The following is a 24,075-nucleotide window of genomic DNA, read 5'->3' as shown; positions in this document are numbered from 1 at the left end:
GCCACTTCCATCTGCAGCCTAAGTGTCCTGCTAAATCAGTCTCCTATGGCCAGCTTGGAACCCTTCCAGTCCTCTCCAGAAAGATGTCATTAAAATACAAACTTAATCTTATCACAGCCCTTCTTAGAAACTTGTAGGTGCTCCAGATAACAGGGTCTACAAAGCTTTGAATGACCTGGGAGCTGCTTACCTCAATAGTCTCACCTCCTGTGTTCCTCTCCAATTTTCCAGCTCCTGGCTCTAGCTAGTCCCAGGAAATCACCTGAGTTTCTTTCTCCCAATAGCCCAGGCTCTGGCTTTCTCCTGAACTATGTACATGCTTTTCTGTTTCCTGTGCTGCTGCTGCTGCTGCTGCTGGAGAGTATTTTAGCTGTCTCTCCAGCAACAATTCTGCATATGTTACATTTTGTGTTTTGTCACAAGGAAAGCCATTCTAAGGGGGCTCACATGATTTACCACCTTGCCAGAAGCTGTCAGGCTTAAGGGTTTCGTAGTCTATGTTCTTTAAGTTCTGTGTCAAACACAATTACATCTTATACTTAGAGTCTTCATGTCTGCCTAGAAAATTCTGCAAGTATGATCTCATCTGGGAATCTTCTTTTTCTTTTGATACAGTTTTGTCATGGCCCTCTCTCAAAGCAAAGATAAATTAACCTAACAACAAAAATTGCCATCTTTTTCTCAATGATCTAGTTCAAGAAATTCAAAATATATCTTCAAGAATTTCTTGCAAAAAGTGAATCTGATATGGACATGGCTAGAGCCTTGGTTATTTTCTGAAATAGTTTTATTTCTTTCTATTCATATTTATGCTTCTTTTTTAAAAAAAAGATTTTATTTATTTATTCATGAGAGACAGATGAGAGAGAGAGAGGCAGAGACAGGCAGAGGGAGAAGCAGGCTCCATGCAGGGAGCCTGACATGGGACTCGATCCAGGGTCTCCAGGATCATACCCTGAGCTGCAGGCGGCGCTAAACCACTGTGCCACCAGGGCTGTCCTATGCTTTTTCTAAAAAAGTCATGCAGCTCCCTTCTCTTCCTCTGTGGAGATGGCTGCCCTCAGACCTCTGGTGAAGCCCAAGATCATTCAAAAGAGGAGCAAGAAGCTCACCAGGCACCAGTCAGACCAGTATGTTGAAATTAAGTGTAACAGAGGGAAAGCCAGAGACATTAACAGTAGGATGCATAGAAGATTGAAAGATCAGATATTGATGCCCAACATTGCTACAGGAGCAACAAGATTACAAAGCATGTGCTGCCCACTGGCTTTCAGAAGTTCCTAGTCCATAACATCAAGGAGCTTGAAGTGCTGCTGATGTGCAACAAATCTCACTGTGCAGAGATTGCTCACAGTATCTCCTCCAAAAACCACAGAGCCATTGTGGAAAGATGGCCAGCCAGAGTCACCAATCCCAATAGCAGGCTGTGCAGCAAAGAAAATAGAGAGACAGCTTATGCGCACGTCGTATTTGTGTTAATAAAACCATAAAACTACCCCCCCAAAATAAAATAACAAACTAAAAAAGGTCATGCAAACAATCAACAAATCCTTAATAAATGGTTCTCTAGGCTCTGCCTTTAATGTGGCATAGCAATCAAACACTAGGCAATATTAAAGATCGAAGCTTGGGATAAAATCGGATAGTCCTGAGGAACTCTAGACTCAGGGACATTACAGAAAGTGTTATTAAGGGGCGTCTGGGTGGCTCAGTCATTAAGCGTCTCCCTTTGGCTAAGGTCGTGATCCCAAGGTCCCAGAATTGAGCCCCACATTGGGTTCCCTGCTCAGCGGGCAGTCTGCTTCTCCCTCTCTCTCTGCTGCTCCCCCTGCTTGTACTTGCCACCCCCCACTGTCAAATAAATAAATCTTAAAAAAAAAAAAAGTTTTGTTAAGGTCAGTACAGAACAGAATCTGCAGTTATTTATTTAAAATGTTTAAAGCTATGTTTATGGGGAAAAAAATCCCTACACCTTATCCTAAAGGTTGTACTGATGGTTGTTGTGGTTCTTTGTTTTTTGTTTTTAGATTTTAAAGCTACTTTTTTTTTCAGAAGTTGTGCCTCTAAGTACTACATCTAGGTTATAGTCCTGATTCTGTCACCTGTTAGCTATGTTGTGACTTTGGGCAAGTCACTTACCCCTTTCAGCCTCATTCTCCTCAGCCACAATATGAAGATAATTATACTCAGCTCACAAGGCAGTTGTAAGAATAAAGTAAAATGATGTCCAAGGAAGCCCTTCATAGACTAAAAATAAGGCATCGATGGATTGTAGTCATGGCCTCTGCCAAAGAGCAATAAGATTAGAAGACAGAGCTCTTCCCAGAACTTCAGTTCTCTACCTAAGAGTCCATTTATTTCACCAAGCTGTTATTTTTATTGTTATTGGAAGTACATCAAAAGGATTTCTGCTGAGCCTGAGCAAATGATAAGTCCAGAATGTACTATCAAAGTCCCACAATTAATTACTGGACTTGCGTTCTTTGTGCTTGCTTTTTTTTTTTTTAAGAACCTTTTGGTCTATTACAAACCTTAATATGAATAGCTGAATTAACATTCGATTGAAAACCTAAGTGCCCAAACTGGAACCATGTGTAAATCCGCTAGCAATGGATGGACTGTTGCCAGTTGACGCACATCTGGGAGGCTCTAGTCATTGTAAATAAAAGAATCTGCCATTGTTTTCAGAGCAGCTCAGCACCTCTACCAACAGCACACTCTTTTGAGTACCCCCCACTTTTCTATAAATCCCAGGTTTGAAACTCTCACGTAATCATCTGATTTTCAACCCTTTACGTGCCTGAATGGATTTTAAGAGGAAAGGGATATGTAAATATCTTGATACACCACTGCTAATATAAAAAACTCACTGCTTTCTATGCTCAAAGCCCCGGGAAGATCTCTAAAAAATTCAGAAAGAACATTGCCAATGTTACCACTTCTGGAGGTGAGTTTAATGATGCAAAAGAGAACAACACTTCATCAAGGAAGTGGTTGATCACTCTTCCAAAGATACCTAAGCAAAGTAGAACTTGACAAGCATGATGGCCTCTACCCTAGCTTCATTAAGCTTTCCCCCCAAATAGCTATTGATTCTCCACTGGGGGTGAGGGTATGAATGACAATGAGCTTCTCCCCTTCCATAACAAACTCTAAAATACGTAAGACTCAAACATGATCTTAGTTTATTTCTTGCCTCTTTTCCATTTTCCCCACTCAGGGCATTCATTTTTGCTTTTCCTTCTTTAGGAACCTCTTCCTGGCTCTTTGCATGATTGATTCTTTCTCCTTGATCCTCTCAGACCATCATGGAGTCAACTCCCAGCTCTACCATAAGTAATAAATCCTATAATCTCGGCACCTCAGTTTCCTCACACAAAAGAAAATATCCCAAGGAACACTGCTGATAACAAGATGGAGCAAAGGGACAACAGCTTTTGACAATTTGGTCATCAACTTTATTTTTCTTTCCTGAGTTCAAAGTCAGCAAACAGGATGTAAGACCCATCTCTTCAACTTGGAGCTCATAACCTATTTAAAACAACACTTCCTGCTCAGGTTATAATTAGAAGTATCTGATGATTATGAAGAACATGAGAGGGCTTTATGAAGTGTTAATGAGCAACTCTGCTTTGCCTGGAATCAAAGTGGAGAGGGCAATGACCTCGGGCCACCAGCACACCATGACAGATAGCAGTTTTACCCCGTATTTGCTCTGTGACCTTGAGGGAGTTACTTCATCTCTGAAAATGTGATCTGTAAATTAGGGATTAATAAAAGTACCTGCCTCCCAAAATGCCTCTGAGAACTAGTAAGATAATGCCTGTTAAGCATTTGCACATGCATGACAAATAATTAGGAAGCTCAAATAATGATAGTTATTTCTACCATTGTGACCTGCTTACCAAAGATTCTGAATTTCAGTCTTTCATGAAATCCTGAGAATTTCTCTTAACTCTCCTGGGTGGGGAAAGGGAGGGGGTCTTGCTTTGCCATCTTCCCTAGAAATAGAACTTCATAAGCCTGGGAGGCTAGTAACTATAGAGTAACAACTGGGGATTTGTTTTCCTGGAGCTGAAACATGAGGAAGGATGTGGCAGAGACAGCTATTTATTAAACCAATATTCATTTTTCCCTTCTCCTTCCTTAGTAATATGTTTTAGCTGATCATGGGGCCTCCCAAAATAAGACTACATTTCCCATACTTCCCTTCAGCAAAATGTGACCATGTGGTTAAGTTCTAACCAACAGGAAGTGAGTGGAAGTGAGAATATAATTTCCAGAGTGTGTCTTTGAGGGAAGAAGTATGCTGGAAAACAAATGTGTTGGCTAGCCATCCTGCATAAGGAGGGAGAAAGGAACATCCTAAGGAACATAAAGCAACAAGAGAGAAGAGCCTGGGACCCTCATTATTTCATTGAGTAGAGCTGCCATTCCAGATCAGGCTTTTATAAAAGCAAGAAATAAGCTTCCATCAGTTTAAGCCAGAGTTATGATGGCTTTTAATATATGCAGCCAAACCTGGAGCTTCATAAATACTGTAGAGTTAGAAGAAAGGTAGAATGTGTTGGAGGGTACAACATGTCCCTGGCACAAAATAGGTGCATGATATTTTTAACCATAAGCATTTTTTTTTAACCATAAGCATTTTTGCCATAGACTTCTTTGCCCTGAGCATTTTTTGCTGCAAACATTTTCATCATGTAACCAACTGGCCATAAGACAATTCTGCTGTAAAAGATAAAAACATGAAAAATAAAAGAGACATCCATTTAAAAAGCTGTAATGAAATATGAAAAACGAAAAGATTTTATTGCAAAATACAAAATATCTGAATGCATTTAATATGTGTGTAAATTCATGGCAATACTGCACAAATAACTGATCTTATTTTGTGGATTGTACCTACACACTTGTCTTTGAAGTCTTTCATTTGTCATATTATACATTTTTTGCTTGTTGATTCATTTATCTCCTCATTTGCCATCACACTATTTTCTTTTTTTGCTAAAATTTCTTCCTTCATTGAGAGGTATCAGTTTTCAAATATTAGGATGCTTATTCGTAACTGAGCTTTCTATTGCATTGTAAAAGTCTTCTATGCTATTCTTTGTTCTTGGTATACTATGACAAGTCTGTTTATAGACATTCCAAAGCTCTATGGGAAGTGTAGGACTAAAACACTAGGCCACTGTATAGATCATTATATGAGCTAAGATTTATATAATATAAAAACGGGATTCTGTGTCAATGGAGAAAGGAATCCAAACTGTCAGTTATTTTTGTTATCTTTTATGGCAAAATTGCCTTACAGCCAATTAAGTTATGTGGCAAAAATGTTTGCCACAGAGATCTCAGGGACAAAGATGCTTACCGCAAAAGTAATCCACACAGTAGGTTCTCGTTATGACTTGCAGAATTAATCTTTAGGGTTCTGGGCAATCAACCCAAATTTTGAATATCGAGGTCAGCTCCAGAAATAAGAGGACAGTGGTCACCTGGAGAGTGTCCACAGGACAATGACTAGGGCAATGAAAGGTCAGAAAAACCCATCTCAGGAGGAAAGACTGTAAGATCGAGGAGAAAGGTAAGCCAGAGCAACAGAATTAGGTTTCAAGTAACTCAAGTGTAGTAAGTTGAACAGGGCTCCTCTCTTTGCACTATAGTTTCCTCATCTGTAACAGATAGGACCAGAAAATCATTAAAATCCCATCTAGCTATACCACAAGAGATCTACAGATTCAGAGGAATTTATATTGCACCACAGGACAGAACTACAACCCACCTAGAAACAGCACGGTGACAGTCAAGGACAGATTTCCACTAAACATCAAAAGACAACTTCTTAGCAATGTTTCTTGCCCAGCAATAGAATGGCTGCCATCCAAAGTCCAAAGTTACCTGACTTGAAGGGTTCCATCTAGACTAGGTTTCTAGAAGAAAGTGCTGAGTTTGGTGAGGACCATGGGGTTAAAACAGACTCAGCTCCTTCTCACAGACTGGTTGGGAAAGCGAGCTTTATAAGTAGACAGTTCTGAATTTCAATCCACTTCTCCCACTTCCTTGGATATATGATCTGGACAAGTTACTCACCTTTTTCTGACTCTTGGTTTTCTCACTTTAAAAACAGGAATAGCAAACGTACCTTAAAGTATACTGCATTAAAAGAGATAATGCATGGCAAGCACATGGCACAGTGTTAGCAGGCATCATCAATATCGCATTAGCTTTAGAAATGGAGGAGGAAAAGAGAAAAATGTGAGGAGCTCAGAAGATGGAAGTTAGTCATCCCGGTGGAAGCACCAGTAGGTAGAGGGCTGGAATTTGTGGACTGGGCACATAGTTGCACAGCCAAAATTAACCAGGATTTGCTACATAAATGCTGTGACATGCAAGGAGGATCAAAAGCAAGTAAGAGTAGAAGAGAAAGGGAAGCTGGGAGTTGGAGGTTCATCAGAAACTGAGAAAGAGCTCTCATCCAGACCTTATCCACCCATCCGTTATTGGTTATCTACAAGCAATTATAATATAGTAAAAGTGTCACAAAGAATTAAACACAGAGTATAATCAAGGCCTGTGTCTCTGCCTCTCTCTGTGTGTCTCTCATCAACAAATAAATAAAGTCTTAAAAAAAGAAAATGATAACTAAGACAGAAATTACTGAGAACAAAAGGTAGAAAGAGAGCTCAAGCTGATGATGTATTCAAAGGAGGGTGGAAAATCATAAGAACTTTCCCACTTCCCCTCTAAAATTCCTACATTCTACTAATTGTTCCACTTTAAGATAATTAGGTTCTACAATTATGGCTTCAGATGAAAAAGCAAAATAAAATAAATGCCCTACACGTGTGATTTAGTTACATTTCTTTTCTAAAAAAGATTTTATTTATTTATTCATGAGAGACACAGAGAGATAAGCAGAGACACAAGCAGAGGGAGAAGCAGGCTCCCTGCAGGGAGCCAGATGTGGGACTCAATCCCAGGACCCTGGGATCACGACCTGAGCTGAAGGCAGACGCTCAACCAGTAAGCCACCAAGGTGCCCTGATTTAGTTACATTTCTAAGATAGTAATGGTGGGTGGGTGTGACTTGGTTATGAAAGGGCAGCATGAGGGCTCCCTATGCTGTTGGAACTGTGCAGTAGTATCTTGACGGTGGTATTTGATTCATGTATCCATGATAAATAGCACAGAATGTGCACACACACAAACACATGGCCCAGGGAAATATGAGGTGGGATGTATCCATGTCAATATCTCAGCTGTGATATTATACTATAGTTCTGTAAAATACTGTCACTGAGAAAAGCTCATTTACAAGGATCTCCCTGTATTTGTTTCTTAGAACTGCATGTGAATCCATAATTATTTCAATACAAATTGCAGTTAAGAAAGTAGCAACAGAAAAAGAATATAGTTATATAAAACTGTAGTTATGAAATATGAATTTATTATTGAAACTTTAGCAAAACACACAGAAAATAAAATGTTGGAAATGCAGGTACTCTATGACTCAAATATCCTGTTGCAATATTTTGATCTAGTTCTTTCATTTTTACCTTACATTTTTACCTTTACCTTTTTACCTTTTACGATGATTTTCCTATATGTATATATAAATATATACATGTTTATATAGTTTAATTCAGCATAGTTTATTCTTTGTTTATTCCACATATCTTTCTATTTCAAAGATATTCCTGTTATAGTAAAAAATTCCTTAAACAATTATTTTTTCATGGCTACTTAGTAATTAATACCATATAGGCATATCATAATTACCTGAACCAATTCCTTTATTTGAAACATCTTAGGGTGTTTTAAAATTTCTCCTATTATAAGTAATTCTATAATAAATTAAATCTAACTGACTGCGAACTTTACTGAGATGAAACAGAACAAGTCTCTAAAATCTAAAATGTTAGAATTACCAAGCATTTTAGAAATCACCTGCCCAAACAATCCCTCTAAAACAAACACACATAAATCATTTTATAGTTATGAAAACTATGTGCCTATTCTCACTTTAGGAAGTAAGGACAAGGCACAATTTCAAAGGCTGTTGAGAAAAAAAAAAACAAAACATGAGCCACCGACCTTGCTCTAAGTAATTTTTGACCTTGTAGAATCAGGCAGAAAAAAGCATAAATGACGAAGTTAAAGAGGAAAAAAGTTTTTTAAGACTTTGGTACATGCTAGATATGGTTCACATTCCCATTCTCTATGACATTGAGGAAGCAGCTGAACTATTCTAATTTTTATTTCTTCATCCATAAACATACCTTCCTCCTTGCAAGCCCTCAATAAATATTCATTGTCTGAATGAGTGACTGAAGTTACTGGCACATTAAGTACTCAGCTGCTCACTGCAACTCAAACATTCATTGTTCCTCCTTGTTGCTAGTCCATTCCTCTTTAAGATCCTCCCTTATCCTTCCCCACCTGAGGACATCCTCCCTACACCTTAGAGTCAGCACTACTGTCCCTCTTTAAAGAAGCCTCTGTCTTCTCACTTACTTACTCACTTACTCACTTCTCACTCACTTACTTCTTGCCCATATTAACCACCTCGTACTTAGGTACAGCAACATAGATAGATGTCTGTCTGCACTTACATTAAAGGAACAACTGGAAGGTCAGTTGTGTTCCTTTTTCATCCTTGAGTAGGGCTTTGCCAACTGTGTTGACATGATAAGTTTTGCACATCATTCTGGCTACAACTACTGGATGAGAGGTACATAAGTAATACCTCTTAGGCCAATTAGATTCTCTCCTCTTGGAATTTAGAGTTTGAGATTTGGAGACAAATGGTCCGTGCAGACTGGTGGCTTGAATGAGTGACATGCAAATTTGTCACGTTGGGGGAAGCCATGCACACAAAGACAGGAAAGCTGTTCTATAGAGAGAATGAAGGATGCAGCAAATGCACAGGAGAGGATAAAACAAGAACCATGAAGCACAAGAAAGACAGAGGCTACCAGAAGGCTCTCAGCTCTGGTGTTCCAGGCCCAAATGAAGCCGAGCTCCATTCCCTAGCCTTGGCACCCAGGAGGTACACTGTGATTTTACAACTCCCTTCCTTCAGTTTTCAATTAAAATATTTTGAAATAAGCTTTTTTTTTACTTGCAACCAAAGATAATTTACAAAGACATGGGTAAGAACGCCAATGCTTTTTCTTCCATCATTTTTTTTTTTTTTTACGATAGTCATACAGAGAGAGAGAGAGGCAGAGACACAGGCAGAGGGAGAAACAGGCTCCATGCACCGGGAGCCTGACGTGGGACTCGATCCCGGGTCTCCAGGATCGCGCCCTGGGCCAAAGGCAGGCGCCAAACCACTGCACCACCCAGGGATCCCTTCCCTCGTTTTTTTTATTCTATTTCTTCCTCTGAAATATTCTTTTCCACTTTATCTAGAATTTTAAAATCTTTTTCATTCTTCAGGCTGATCCTAAATGCAACTTAGCCAAGGAATCTGTCTCTGCCCTCTCTGAACTCCCTCTTAGAACATTGTTTCCAGGGTGCCTGGGTGGCTCAGTCAGTTAAGCATCTGCTTTCAGCTCAGGTCATGGTCCTGGAGTCCAGGGATCCAACCCCACCCTCCAATCAGGCTCTCTGCTCAGTGGGGAATCTGCTTCTCCCTCTGACCCTTTCCCCTGCTCGTGAGCTCTCTCTGTCTCTCTCTCTCTCTCAGATAAATAAATAAAATCTTAAAAAAAAAAAAGGACTATCATTTCTGTGCTTGACACATGTACATTAGAGTTATTCATGTACTTGCCTAATGCCCCATTTAAATCACTTCCTCTCTCTGGGCTTCAGTTTCCTTGCTCTTAAAATGAGTGAACTGTTTGAGACTGGGGTTGTTAAAGTGGATTCTCCATAGCCTCATGTTTGGCAATTAGGAAAGAGAGGTGAGTGGTCCCAAGAAAGCAGTATCCCAGGCTCCCATCCTTACTTTATTTTTTTTCCCCATCCTTACTTTAACAAGAGTCCTCTGTTTTCATGTAATTCATATATTGGGAGTCTGGATAAGGCTTTATTGAGAAAAGGAATCTAGTACTAATCAAATTTGAAAATCCTAAACTAAATAATCTAAAAAAGCTCCAGGATTCCAGTAATAGTAGTGAAATAAAAATAATAAAACCAACTAAAATTTTATTGAGCTAGACACTGTTCTAAATACTCGGCTTAAAAAAAGAAATATTCGGCTTGTCAATATTTTAATCATCGTAACAATCGCATGAGCTAGATATTCTTCACTTCAACCTAAATTGAGGACCCAAATCACATGTCTTACAAATGGCAGGGGCAGGAAGAGAGGAAACACAGATCCAGATCTGAGTCCTTACCCATAATACCACTTCCAAGCTCCTTCAGGGCAAATAGCGTGGCTTTTGTTTCTTTTTCTTTTTATCTCAGAGCACAGTACTTAGGCTAATGGTCACTATTAATAGTGTCTGCAGGATGAATAAATGCTTGAGGGAACAAAAGAAGTCTACCTTGGATTCTGAGAAAACTGAGACAGGAACTTGAACTCTCTAACACTTCAGTGGCCTTTAGAGAATAGCCCTAAACAAACAAACAGAACTATTTCACAGCTTACATCTTTTCTATACCATATTTCTGAAAAGCAAAGGACACCCCCCCTGCAGTCAGAAAGAATTCCTTTTAGATATAGTTTAATTTGTAGTACTGACCAGACCTGATGGGTCCATGGACACATACTTCACCAAATTCGCCATCTTCAACTCATACTCAATATATCTATTCCTTTTGTATAAGGGTTTCTCAACCTTTGCACTACTGACATTTTGAGTCAAATAAGTCCTTGTTGTGGGGAGTTGTCCTGTGCATTACAGGATGTTTAGCAGCACTCTGACCTCTACCCACTAGAAGCCAATGACAACCCATCACCCATCCTTGCAACTGCAACAAATAAAAATGTCTCTAGACATGCCAAATGTCCCATAGAGAGAGGGGGGTATAAAGTAGGGAACCACTGCTTTACATGAATTAGCTTTTGTGGAAACACTGGAGGGGGGTGGGGAGAAAAGAAAAGAAAAAGAAAAAATAAGCAATGCTTACTTATACTTAGAACATAAATGGTAATTTCCTTTCGTTGTTAGTTAGCTCCTCACTTCATCCTCCACCCTCAAAATTCTCCTTAAACCGGGCTATTCTGAGCACCCCATCATGTATCAAGCCTACTAATTGCTTCAACCAAGGGTTGTAATAATAGATATCCTACACATTTATGAGGACTATATGGTGACCACAAATTACCCAAAGCTTATGAACAATCCGGTATGTATATAATGAAGAAATTGCTCAGAACCTTGTAAAATGAAGAGAGAAATATGATCTGCCTTAAAGAAACCTCAGGATAATTAAATATTGCCAACATGGTCTTACTTCATGTCAACCTCTTGATACAGCCAACATTTGGCAAGTAGCTACTCTAGAGCAGGGAATGCACTAGGTACTTTTCTGAACCTTATCTCATTTGCTTTTCTCAACAATCTGATAAGAAAGACATTATCTGTTCTGCAGAGGGGCTCAGAGGAGTAAAATGTCTTGCCCAAGTTCACAAAGTTAGTCAGTGATATCAAAATTTGAATCTGAACAACGACTGGCTCCAGTCCCATGTACTCCCCACTTCTGTACTGCTGTATTTCACAAGAAAGCCTTAGTGGCCTCAATAAACAAAGAGCAAAGAAGGTAACGCAGTCATTTCATTCATACTTATGCACAGATAAGAGACAAAAGGATATATTTCATAATGTCATCTACAGAAAACAAGTTTATCAGTTACTTTTCCCTTTGTGCTTTTCTACATTTTCTAAATTGTTTTGCCCTAAATATGCATTACCTATGCAATAAAAAGCAATTAAAACCCATTTCCCGGGCACCTGAGGGGCTCAATCAGTTAGGAGTCTGCCTTCCACTCAGGTCATGATCTCAAGGCCCTTGGATCAAACCCTGCATCAGGCTCCCTGCTCAGCCAGGAGTCTGCTTCTCCCTCTCGCTCTGCCCCTTCCCCTCACTCATGCTCTCTTGCACGTACACTTCCTCTCTCTCTCTCTCAAATAAATAAATAAAATCTTTAAAAAAAAAAAAAAACCACTTCCAACAACAAAAATAACGCATGGAAGTATCAAAACGTAATGCCAGTTTCAAGTAAACCATTACCACTATTCCTCACTTATGAGACTGCCAAAAATTTAGCAGTTTGGTAACAACATCAACTTTAATAAGAGCCTGGGAAAATAAGTAGTCACATATACCGTTAGCAGAAATTTAAGTTGATACAAGGCTCTTTAGAAAGAAATCTAGCAGATCTATCACAATGTGATGTGACTATGCTCTTTCTCCTAGCAACTCCAGTTCTAAGAATTGACCCTATGGGCGTACCACATATATAATACATAAATTCATACTCAAAGATATTTGCTGCCTATCAATAGAAAAATTAGAACAGTGGAATTCAAAGCAGTCATTAGAAAAAATAAGGTACCTCACTAGGTAAGAATGTATAACATTATCCAAGACTTGGTGTTAAATAAGAATCAAGTTATATAATAGCATGTACAGAAGGATCTCAGGATACACAGGTATTTATCATATATGAATATGTATATACACATATGTCAGTATGCAGGAATCTGTATGTGTCTATGTGGTTGTGTATAAGCTTGTAAATGCATAGAAAATTCTGTACATACATATAAGAAACAATTGATATTAATTATATCTGTAGGGTAAAACTAAAAGTTGGAGAGAAAGGAAATGAAATTTTATTTTTATACCACTTACTAAATTATTTTATATTTTCTCTTCATAAATATGTATTCTGCTGTAAGCAAAAAACAGCGTTCTTGTTTTGGTTTGGTTTTGCTTTCTAAGAGACAAGAAGCCCTGCTCTCATGCAATAGCTTGAAAACAAAGCAACATATGAAATAGCACTGTCTTCTGTTATAATTGCAAATGCTCACAAAACAAGACAGTGTGTGAAAGCCTCCCAGGATCTGTGTGCCAATGAAGCATAATGGAGACAGTTCTCTCCTGGCACACTGAGAGACAAAGCCAGGCTATCATGTTAGGGGATTTAGTGGCTGGATTTTAAGACCAATAATTAAAGTGAAATGCTGCTATACATTTCAAGGCAACCTAAGCCAATTTCTTTAGCAGTTAATACCCAATTTTACTGTTCTTTCCCTCTAGCTTGTCTCCTTTTAACGTAGCTGATACATCTTGACCAAGACCTCAACTCTCCTCCTCTGCAAATGTGTTATGCTCTAGTATGTTAGAAGACCTGGAGCCTGCTGCTGGCTTAACTGCATATCAGCTCACTGACCTCTACAGAGCTTCTCACCTCTAAAACATTGTTAATGCCACCGATTTCCCTGGGACATCCTAAAAACTAAGTATGATAGGGTATAGAAAAGCATGTTGCCAACACTAAGATGCTATGAGAATATTATCATTTGAACTTGAAAAAAAAAGGCTGACCATTAGTGTTGAACAGTATAGTTACTGATGTCATCTCTGGGATATACATCCTGTCTATGGTCTCGAATGCTTATGAAGCTATGAAGCCACCTCAAATTCTTACTTGATGCAAGCAGCCAAAATGATCTTTTAAAAACACAACTCAAAAAAAATAAATAAATAAAAAATAAACATAAAAATAAAAACACAACTCAGACTTCATTTGCCCCCCTTCCCTCCTGGCTCACTAAGTGCTGGTTGTAACAATTACATATCTTTTCACAGAGCTTGGCCCCTCTTCTAATTAGGTCTTTGTATTTGCTGAACCTAGTACTTAAAATGCACTACATACTACAGCTTGCTTTCTTATTTTTTCCTGTTTGCTTCTGTTTCTTTGGGTGTCAGCTCAAATGCTACCTCCTTGGAAAGGCCCTTCCTGATTGTGCTCTGTAAATTAGGCTTCCCTCCTCCCCACCACCACCTTGAACTATTCTCTCCCTCACTCTAGTCCCTCCGTGGCGTTTAGCCTACCATATAATCCTTTATCCTTGTTTACTGGTTTATGGTATATCTTGTGAGCTACAATGTAAACTCATAAGCACCCAAGTCTTATCTGTCTTATCCTCCACTGTATCACTGTGGCTAGAACCGTGCCAGCACACAATAGGCAATCATGAGACATTCATGAAATGAATGAATGCAGAATTTACCAACTACAAAGTGTTTTCATCTAAAGTCCCACATTTTCCCTTGCCTGTGAAACAGGAAGGGCCAATATGATTTTTCTCATTTGAATTACCTGCCCAAGGTCAAAGCTTACATCTGGGGTTTCTGACTCATGATTCCCTAATATCCCCACTACCCAATAGCATCCACAAATTTGGACTTGGAAGGGTTGAAAATAGGGCCATTCATCTGGGCTTTAGGAATAGAGGGAGGGAAGAAAAAGATCTGCCTTCCTGCAGGGAGGAGGTAGGAGAGACAGGGAGGGGGAAATGGTGTGCTATTCTCTTGTACTCCCTAGCTGCAAATTAGTAAGTGAAATTCTCTCCTTCATCTGAATGAAATGCAGCTACCTCTGGGATGGAGGCTTATGAAACCTCTCATCACCAAGTCACGGTGCGGAACACTTGGCTAATTGAAACAGCAAGTGAAATTTTAGGTAGGTCAGATGCAATTACCCAAATTGGAAAGTGACACCAGTGTTCACACCCACTGGACCACACACAGCAGCCTGGGAGCTAAGTCACACACATACACCCCCACACACATACCCCCAAACTAAAGTCATCCACATGCCCTCCTACAGCATGGGGTTCCAACTCTTGCAAATATGCTGATTCACTAACTAGGGAAAAAGTGAGAAGATGCAGGTAGGACAGGGGAAGAGGAGAGAAGAGGACAAGGAAGCTGAAGATGGAGGGGAAGGAGGAAAAGGAGGCAGGGGATCCCTGGGTGGCGCAGCGGTTTGGCGCCTGCCTTTGGCCCAGGGCGCGATCCTGGAGACCCGGGATGGAATCCCACATTGGGCTCCCGGTGCATGGAGCCTGCTTCTCCCTCTGCCTGTGTCTCTGCCTCTCTCTCTCTCTGTGACTATCATAAATAAATAAAAATTAAAAAAAAAAAAAGAAAGGAAAAGGAGGCAGAAGGAAGAGAATATTGGGACGGACTATAGAAGAGGGAGAAAGTGAAGGAAGAATAAGTAGTGAAGAGAAATATCATTCAGCTGTGATGCTCAAGTGGCCAAACGCTGGCACAAGGCAGTCCTTGAAGATTTCTGTGGTCCGGGTGTTTTTTCAGGCACTTGTCTGTTTCCATAGAGACTAAGAATTCCTGCTTCAATAATCATCTTCCAGGTTTCTCTGGTGTTTGAGCTTTCTTCCTATTTCCCCATCAGTGGGCAAGGAAGGACCCAGAGCCTAGGGTTTGCCCTGTGAGAACAGGCATAAGGGCAGGCTGGCTACTTTACACCATCCTGGCCTCCAGCCACTCAGCCCAGTGCCGTAGAATTTCAGTTCTAGCATTTCCACTGATTACCTTACTCCTCCCCTAGGCAAGCACAGACCCTGCTCCTGCCTCCCCCTCCTCCACAGCACTGCCCTGGAGATCTGCATAGCCTCATGGGCAGTCTATCAAAAAGCTGAAAACCTGGTGAAACCTTGTGCCAACCTGACAGCATTTTCAGCCCTTTCACTAGTATGTTCATGGTGCATCTGCAGCATAGAAAACCAATTGGTCACATTTTCCACTTCTGGCCAAGAATGAAAATACTACCTCTTCTTCTATCAGGCTAGACACCTCTGGCTTCCCCTATACCTCCCACCCCACATCCAGTCAGCTGTCAGTCTGTCCAGTCTTTTGTGCAATGCTTTCTTCTTTCTTCCACAGTTCAACAGCACTACCCTGGAGGGGCTGTCATTATTTCTCAGGTCATTAACTTAACGGACATGCATTTCTTCTCCCTGTCCACCAGGGTCAGGCTCTCTCCCTGTCAATACATCCCCTCCCTTAGTAAATCATAAATCCCTGGGGTCCAGGAATCTGTTTTCAACCTGCATCTCAGGTAAATCTGATGCAGCCAAGACACAGTGGGGAACCACAGATGGGATCCACCTTTTATGCAGCTGCAAAGAATTTCTAGTATTCACACATTACATTCTTCTCTCTGGAACTGCAGTGGGACTTCTATGGGCCCTAGGTAGTTTTGCTTTTGCGTGTTCATTCCCCATTTAAAAAAATTATTTTTTACTGCATTGGTATGATGATGAATTCCTTAATTCCTTAAGGTTAGACTCATTTATTTTATTCTGGTTTTTAAAAGAAATCAAAATTAAAACACGTTTGTCAGCCTTAAAATTGTTGTGATCCCTAGGTGCCATGCCTACGGGTAAGTTAGCCCTGCCTCAGCCCCTCTCCCAAATCTTCAGGACCCTCACACTGCCTACAGAATGAAGTCCAATCGTCTCAACACACTTACCCTGATCTGGGTTCAATCTGTCTTCCCAGCACCATCCATGATAGCACTTCCAATCCATATGGGCTCCAGCTTCTAGGCCTAAATGCAAATCTCTCAATACCCCATGCATATATGATGATGACACTGCACCTTAGCTCTCAGCCCAGCCCAAAACAGGTTTCCTTTCCTTGTCTACCTACTGACTTTCTGTTCAAATAGCCCTTTCCACTGTGGTCTCCCCTAGTCCCCCTGGTTGAAATTATGCCTCCTGCTTCTGCACTCCATAGCACTTTACATGTCTATTATTATACCACTAATAATACCACTTTTTCACCCTGTCCTGTGCCAAATATACCTAATTCTGATGTGTACTTCTTTCACAGCATAATATTTCTAAAATCAGGAAGTGGCTTGTAACACATGCCAAGCAAACTCACCAGCCACCAGGTAGAGTACTACACTTCAATGTGCCAAAAATAATTTTCTGCATGTGCAAACCCAAAATGAATAGCAAGCCCTGGACCATCTAATTCTTTCGTTTGTAGGGTTATTTGCATTGTCAACATCACACACAATTGAATTTTAATTTTAATCCCTAGTGCCTTTTTAAATTATGCTTTGATGCATTATTGAAAGAAAAAAATACTTTGGGTCCAGGCTATGGCCTAAGACATGTCAGGTGAAGCAATTTTAAGAAGTAGAAATTGCCAGATCTCTTGGCATATCTCATGAAATTTCCTAATTCCTTAGACCATGAAGGACTTATTACACAGACATTGAGTTGCTCTGTCAAAAGTTTCTAAGCAGGGGCACCTGGGTGGCTCAGTGGTTGAGACACTGAGATGCCTTTGGCTCAGTCATGATCCCAGGGTCCTGGGATCGAGTACCATATCAGGCTCCCCACAGGGAGCCTGCTTCTCCCTCAGCTATGTCTCTGCCTCTCTCTGTGTGTTTCTCATGAACAAATAAATAAACTCTTTTAAAAAATGCTTCTAAGTAAATGTCAAAAGATGTTGTTTAAGTAGACAATAATTATGATTTAGCTTCTTCCTGAGTTACAAAGTTTTGCCAATGAGGAAATGTACAATTTAAACTCCAGGATTCATTACTCCACTTCGAAATTATAGACTCTCTACAAAAGGAGTTCAAAATGGTGAATACAGGTTATAAAAGGATATCATAATGCTTACATACAATTGCAGATGGCCAAATGTGATAGAATTTTTAATATTAAACCTGAAAATAGCTAAGATTCCAACCTCATAATATTGATGAACACACAAATCTACAGAGAAAAGTAATCTATTGTTAGTTTATTTTAAGAATTTGTATACATTTAGTGTTTTTTTCTGCTAAAAAAATATCTTGATGAATCCTACAATAGGTTGTTTTTTTGTTTTTTGTTTTTTGTTTTTTTGTCAAGAAAGCAGCCTTTTGGTAAGCTATTATTTTTTTACATTTCCACATTAGAAAGCTCTTAGGGGTCTGGGACTGTGTATTAATTATCTTTCTCTCCGCTCTAGTGTCTTTGCATATGAAAAATGCTCATTTTTGAGTTGATCTAGCTTTCTGCCAGCAGTTTCATTTCTATCAAGTCTGGCCTCATTTCTATTAAAATCTAGTTGTATGTTTATTTTATAGTTTGGATGCATAAATTTCATTAAAAATGCCCTTTTTAAAAATTCAAAATCAGTTCATGCTTTTATTCATTCAATGAGTATTTATCAGGCTCCTAACAAATGCCGAGCAGTGACTAGGATACAAAGGTGAGTAAAACACAGCCCTGCTGTGAACTTTACTCATAGTCTAGAGGGAGAGATAGGCCAGGCAACACATCCCAATCTAATGTGATGATTGCTAAGGCAGGAACATACTACCTGGGGAAGGAATATGGAGAATGGCCATTTCATGCAGTCTACAGGGGTTAAGGAGCTGGAAAATGAGTAGGAGCTAACCTGGAAAAGTAGACATCTAGATGGCTATGGAAAAAGTTGGCCTATCCTGAGAGAGCAGTGTGTACAAAAGCATAGAGATGCAGGTGGGGGGATGAGGACCTCCCAGTGGAGACACACTAAGAAGTTCTACTGGCCTGGCTTGCAGAGGTACCATGATAGACTTCTGATGTCCAGTTAAGATAAAGTCCATTTCTGGGACGCTTGGGTGGCTCATTGGTTGAGCATCTGCCTTTGGCTCAGGGCGTGATCCTGGAGTCCCTGGATCAAGTCCCACATTGGGCTCCCTGCATGGGGCCTGCTTCTCCCTCTGCCTGTGTCTCTGCCTCTCTGTGTGTGTGTGTCTCTCATGAATAAATAAATAAAATCTTTAAAAAAAAAAAAAAGATAAAGTTCATTTCTGTTCTTAATCCTGAGAAGAATGAGGACTCATTTTCATTGGCAAGATACTGTTCCATAAAGTTATAAAGCAGTACCAATATTGTTCTCTCAGTGTCATATAAGGATTTAATCAGTCTTACTCAATACTGCTTTTTCTCTGCCTTCTTTTTTTTCTAGCATTTAAGAATTTTTTATGTTATATTTAATTTAACAGCAATGTCTTATTTACAAGAGTCAAACTGAAAAAACAACTACATTCATTTCAGTTACCTCAGACACTCCTATTTTTCCTTACCATAGAGAAAGAAGCAAATAGAAACATTCACCACTAAATTCTTCACTTGCAACCCTATGGGCATTTCTCTATGACATTTTACTCAATGTTGAATAAGTAGAGCCTGTGTAACCTCAGACAACTTGCCTAACCTCTCTGTGCCTGGTATATTCAACTATAAGAAAAAATTAACTATCACCTACCTTAAAGAACTCTTATGAGGGTTAAAAAAGATATCCTATGTACAGTCTCTGGCAGGTGGCCTGGATTGTAATCATTGCTACAATAAAAAAAAATTGTAACAATTTTTATCTTTAAGCATTACGGAACAATGTATATAAATATACAGGGTTATAACTTTATATTCTAATTTTAATCTTATGCATACACACATATAATATATATATATGTTTACACACACTTTCAATAGAGGTAATGGCGGAGACAAAGAATCAGGGAAGAGGGAAGGTATATTTTCCATTGTATTTTTTTTCTGTAATCTTTAACTCTTTCTTAACAAGAGCATGGAAAACTTTTATGATAAAAACTTCTATAATAAAAATTAATTTTAAAACCTTATTAAATAAAATAAAAATGTATCTAAATATTACATATATTATTATACATCTATATATCTATGTCTATAATATATATTATTATATATCTATCCAATATATTCAGATATCTAAAGATACCCAGATATATCTAAATAAATATATAAATTTACATACATATATTTGTGTATAGCTATAGATATAGATTTAGCCTAGAAAAGAAGAAAACTGTAGTAAGAGGAGGAACAGGATCTGTTTCCTAATTTTCAAAGGGTAGCCATGTGGACAAAGAATTAGATTTATTTTGTACCTAGACAGACAAAAGGCCTAAATAAGAAGAAAGAACTTTGGGCTGATGAGAACAATCCAAAGGTATAGCCTCAAAAAGCAGTGGTAGCTCCATCATAGAAGGTGTATATCATAGACTACATGGTCATCTTTCTGAAACTTGGTTCAAAAGATTCCTCTTCTGGGATACCTGCGTGGCATAGTCAGTTAAGCCTCCAACTCTGGGTTTTAGCTCCGGTTACAATCTCAGGGTTTTGATCTCAGGGTCGTGATCTGAGGATCTGGAGATGGAGCCCCACAACAAGCTCCTCACTCAACATGGAGTATGCCTGAGATTCTCTCTCCCTCTCCCTCTGCCTGTCCCCCCCCCCAGCCCTCACACACTCTCAGACTCTCTCTGTCTAAAATAAATAAATCAAAAGAAAGAAAGAAAGAAAGAAGAAAGAAAGAAAGAAAGAAAGAAAGAAAGAAAGAAAGAAAGAAAGAAAGAGAAATTCCTCTTCCAAGTCTATGCAACTGGGCAGTCTCCAAGCATTTGACCTTGGATGCATCCTTAAATGGCTATCTAAAAACATTCAAACTTTTGCCACACTAATTAAGTTAGTATATCAGCTTTACCTTCAACCTCCAAAACCCTTAAATGGGCAGGTATTCCTAAAAAAGAAATATTAGTATATACATGCTTATAATATCTCAATACAATATGAAGTTATCCAAATAAATACTTCATAATGGTATAGCCTGATTCAAAATACAGATGCTGTGTTTAAACACCACCTAGAGAGATGCCTGGCTGGCTCAGTGCTTGAGCGTCTGCCTTTGGCTCAGGGAGTGATCCTGGGATCTGTGATGGAGTCCTATATCAGGCTCCTTGCAGGGTGCCTGCTTCTCCTTCTGCCTATGTCTCTGCCTCTATCTGTGTGTCTCAAATAAATAAATAAATAAATAAATAAATAAATAAATACATTTAAAAATAAAAAAAAATACCACCTAGAATTGGATTTGTTAAAGGTAATTTTTGCTTTCAATCAGAATTATACTAAACAGGGAAGTATTTTAGCATTCCTCATTATCTGATACTTTTAAATCCCATTAAAATCTGGAAATGGATTTTAATTGGACTATTGTTTTGTGGCTTGCCATTATGAATTTGGTAAGTAAAGCCTAATGTTGGAAGACTTTAGTGACTCAAGACTGGGAGTTCTAACTTGGTAGATTCTAATTTCCATGGTAGGTGAAATGCACACAAGATAAATACGGGGTTCCTGAGCTAATGAATTGGGATAGCTAGAGTGCCATCTGGAGATGAGAGCATGACCTTTGAATGACAATCTTTGCTAGAGAATATTTTAAATGAAGAGAAAGTGAGCCAAGGCAGGCAGAGAGCTCTGGAAGACACATCTGACTTGGGGGCTGCTCTGGAATCTACCAATCCAGAGTCTGTTGACTTAGAAAGTAATTAAACTTCTCTGTACATCTGTCACTCTTTCATCCAAAAACAGAGGGAAAATCCAAGGACATAATATTGGTTCCTTTTCAATAATCAGTTGATATTTTATCTACACAGAAAGACAGTTTAGTTCAGTGGAGAAAAACTTAGACCTTAAAGTCAGAAAACCTGAATCTGGCTGTCACTAAGTAGCTATTTTACCTTGAACAAGTCTCCTACCATCTCTAAGAACAGATTTCCTCATCTAATTTAAGGACACAGACAGCAAAATAAAGGAAAATTGCAAACACATCCTCATGTTGTTTTAAGCTTCAAACTAAATGCTCTATTGTAAGAACAACTATCATGATTCTCCTTTTATAAATGGGGGAACAGGCTTAAAATTTTCCTAGGTTTTATAAGTAGTAACAGTACCCCAGATGTTTGATATCAAGTCTCTAGGCACAGACATGCCACATCACCTGCCTAACAGACTTCTGGGGAAATGAAATAAGGTAAGTGTCCAAATGTACCATTTATTATAAATAGCTATACAAGTTTAAGGTATTGTTAAAACTAAGCTTTAAATCCTCTAGACTTATTTTTAAGTCCTCTAGACATATTTTTCCATTCATAAACATTTCTATTAGGTCCCTATGAACCACCTTTCCTGTCCTGCACATCACAGTACAACGAATTAAATAAATGAGCGGATCACTGCTGCTTTAGAAATGATCCATGAGCTAAATTAAATATCTTAAACAAATGGATACATTTACATTTCATGAGGCCACTCTTTGAGGATCTTAGAAGAAAGAACTATAATTAGACAAGATAGGTATAGTTGCACTAGTCAATGAAACTTGCTCCCCACTGAAAGAAACCCCACTCTCAGGGCCCAACTGCTCATCCAAACCAAACAAACATCATCATCCCAGACTGTGTTCTCAACTGCAAATATGCGTCAAAAGTCATAAGATACATAGTACTGCCATAATGAAGCCACAACATTTCCCTAACCAGAAAGAGAAACCGGCAAAAGGAAGAGTCCCTGCAACTTTTTCATACGGGGCTAGTTTGATCAAGCTGAAGAATCAATTCCTAACAACGGTGCTTTAGAGATAACAATATTCTTAATAAAAATGTTTTCCCATTACAATGGCTTATCAATTCAATTCATTCTTCTCTAAACCTACTGGAAAAGTCTGGTTTGGTGAAAAAGACAATCCTCAAAAATCCAAACTTACTACAGGCTGCCCTGTGTTTGTTACTGCTCCCATTAAACAACAGTCCCCTAAAGGCCAGAAGTCTCATTCACTATTATATTCCCCACAGTGCTTAGCACAGTACCTGACACATAATGGACTCAGGAAATAGGTGTTGAATTTATGCTAGAATGTAATATACTTTAAAAACAAATTCCAGGGGGAATCCCTGGGTGGCTCAGCAGTTTGGTGCCTGCCTTTGGCCCAGGGCGTGATCCTGGGGTCCTGGGATCCAGTCCCACGTCGGGCTCCCTGCATGGAGCCTGCATCTCTCTCTGCCTGTGTTTCTGCCTCTGCCTCTCTCTCTCTCTCTCTCTCTCTGTCATGAATAAATAAAATATTTTTTAAAAATTAAAAAAATTAAAAAAATAAAAACAAATTCCGATCTTAATTCCTTTTTTAAAAAATTTTTTTATTTATTTATGATAGTCACAGAGAGAGAGAGAGAGAGAGAGGCAGAGACATAGGCAGAGGGAGAAGCAGGCTCCATGCACCGGGAGCCCGATGTGGGATTCGATCCCGGGTCTCCAGTATCGCACCCTGGGCCAAAGGCAGGCGCTAAACCGCTGCCCCACCCAGGGATCCCCCCCAATCTTAATTCCTATGAAAAGTGAAAAAATACAAAATTTCATATTTCTTTCATTTCCTAAAGGTGGGGCTCCCCCTCACTCGTTTGGAAATTGTTCATTCCATCTCAGTTATTTGTGTACATGCCCACTATGTTCCAGAAAGGATTATAGTGGCATCATTTGGAACAGATGAATTTTTTTTTTTTTTAAGATTTAAAGGCAATCACATCCAGTCAAAAGATGCTTTGGACTTTATCACAGATTTAGAAAATCATAAATCAGATACTTATGTACAATATCAATACCAAAGCTGTTAGAACCAAGAATCCTTCAGGTAATTTTAACTTTAATTTAGGATGGTCCTGAGAAAACACTCTACCAACACCTTATTCAACTTCAGTAAGAATTTGTATGGGTAAAACATGTTTTCAGGCCAGGACACTTGAACATCTGTAGACAATATTTTACCCCACTTATGGGGTCAGGAAAATAGGAAGTGGTAGTCCAGGAAGAGCCATTACACAATTAAAAGAAAAAAGCATTTATTTGCAATGCACAGGAATTAAATTCAGTTTGCTTTCATTCCTTCCCAAACAACCCAACATGAATCTTTCCTTTGGAGTCCTAAGTTGTCCAGTATATTAAAGTCACCAATGTGGAACAAACCACTGAGCCTTCAATTATAGATTATCTTTATGTAAACCACCCTCTGATCCTGGTTCCTTGAAAAGGTGAGCAAACAGCTATGATAATACCCCTGGTCCAACATACATATATGAAATAACTCTTTTGCTATGGATATGGCTAAAAGAGCATTCCAACAGAGAGAAATCCAACTTGTTAAAACGCTTTATTAAAAAAAAAAAAAGGCTGCAAACCCAGATACAAAGTTTAGAGCCTTTTTCGTGTTCCTTCTATG

The 24,075-nt window shown here is 39.1% G+C and overlaps 1 protein-coding gene across 6 annotated transcripts in view; it reads right to left on the bottom strand.

The window, feature by feature from the left end:
• Positions 1-24,075, bottom strand: part of DNAJC6 (DnaJ heat shock protein family (Hsp40) member C6) — a 140,180-nt gene that overhangs the window by 70,297 nt on the left and 45,808 nt on the right. For 2 of the 6 annotated variants that reach the window (XM_055304962.1, XM_055304961.1), the window contains exon 2: positions 19,255-19,331. The exons of the other annotated variants lie outside the window; for them this stretch is intronic. The gene's annotated coding sequence lies outside the window, so the exon portion shown is untranslated. The remainder of the gene's footprint in view (positions 1-19,254; positions 19,332-24,075) is intronic. 6 annotated transcript variants of the gene reach the window in all.

Source organism: Nyctereutes procyonoides, unplaced genomic scaffold (genome assembly GCF_905146905.1).
Source record: "Nyctereutes procyonoides isolate TBG_1078 unplaced genomic scaffold, NYPRO_anot_genome, whole genome shotgun sequence".
Classification (NCBI taxonomy): domain Eukaryota; kingdom Metazoa; phylum Chordata; class Mammalia; order Carnivora; family Canidae; genus Nyctereutes; species Nyctereutes procyonoides.
This window is presented reverse-complemented; position numbering and strand designations above follow the sequence as displayed.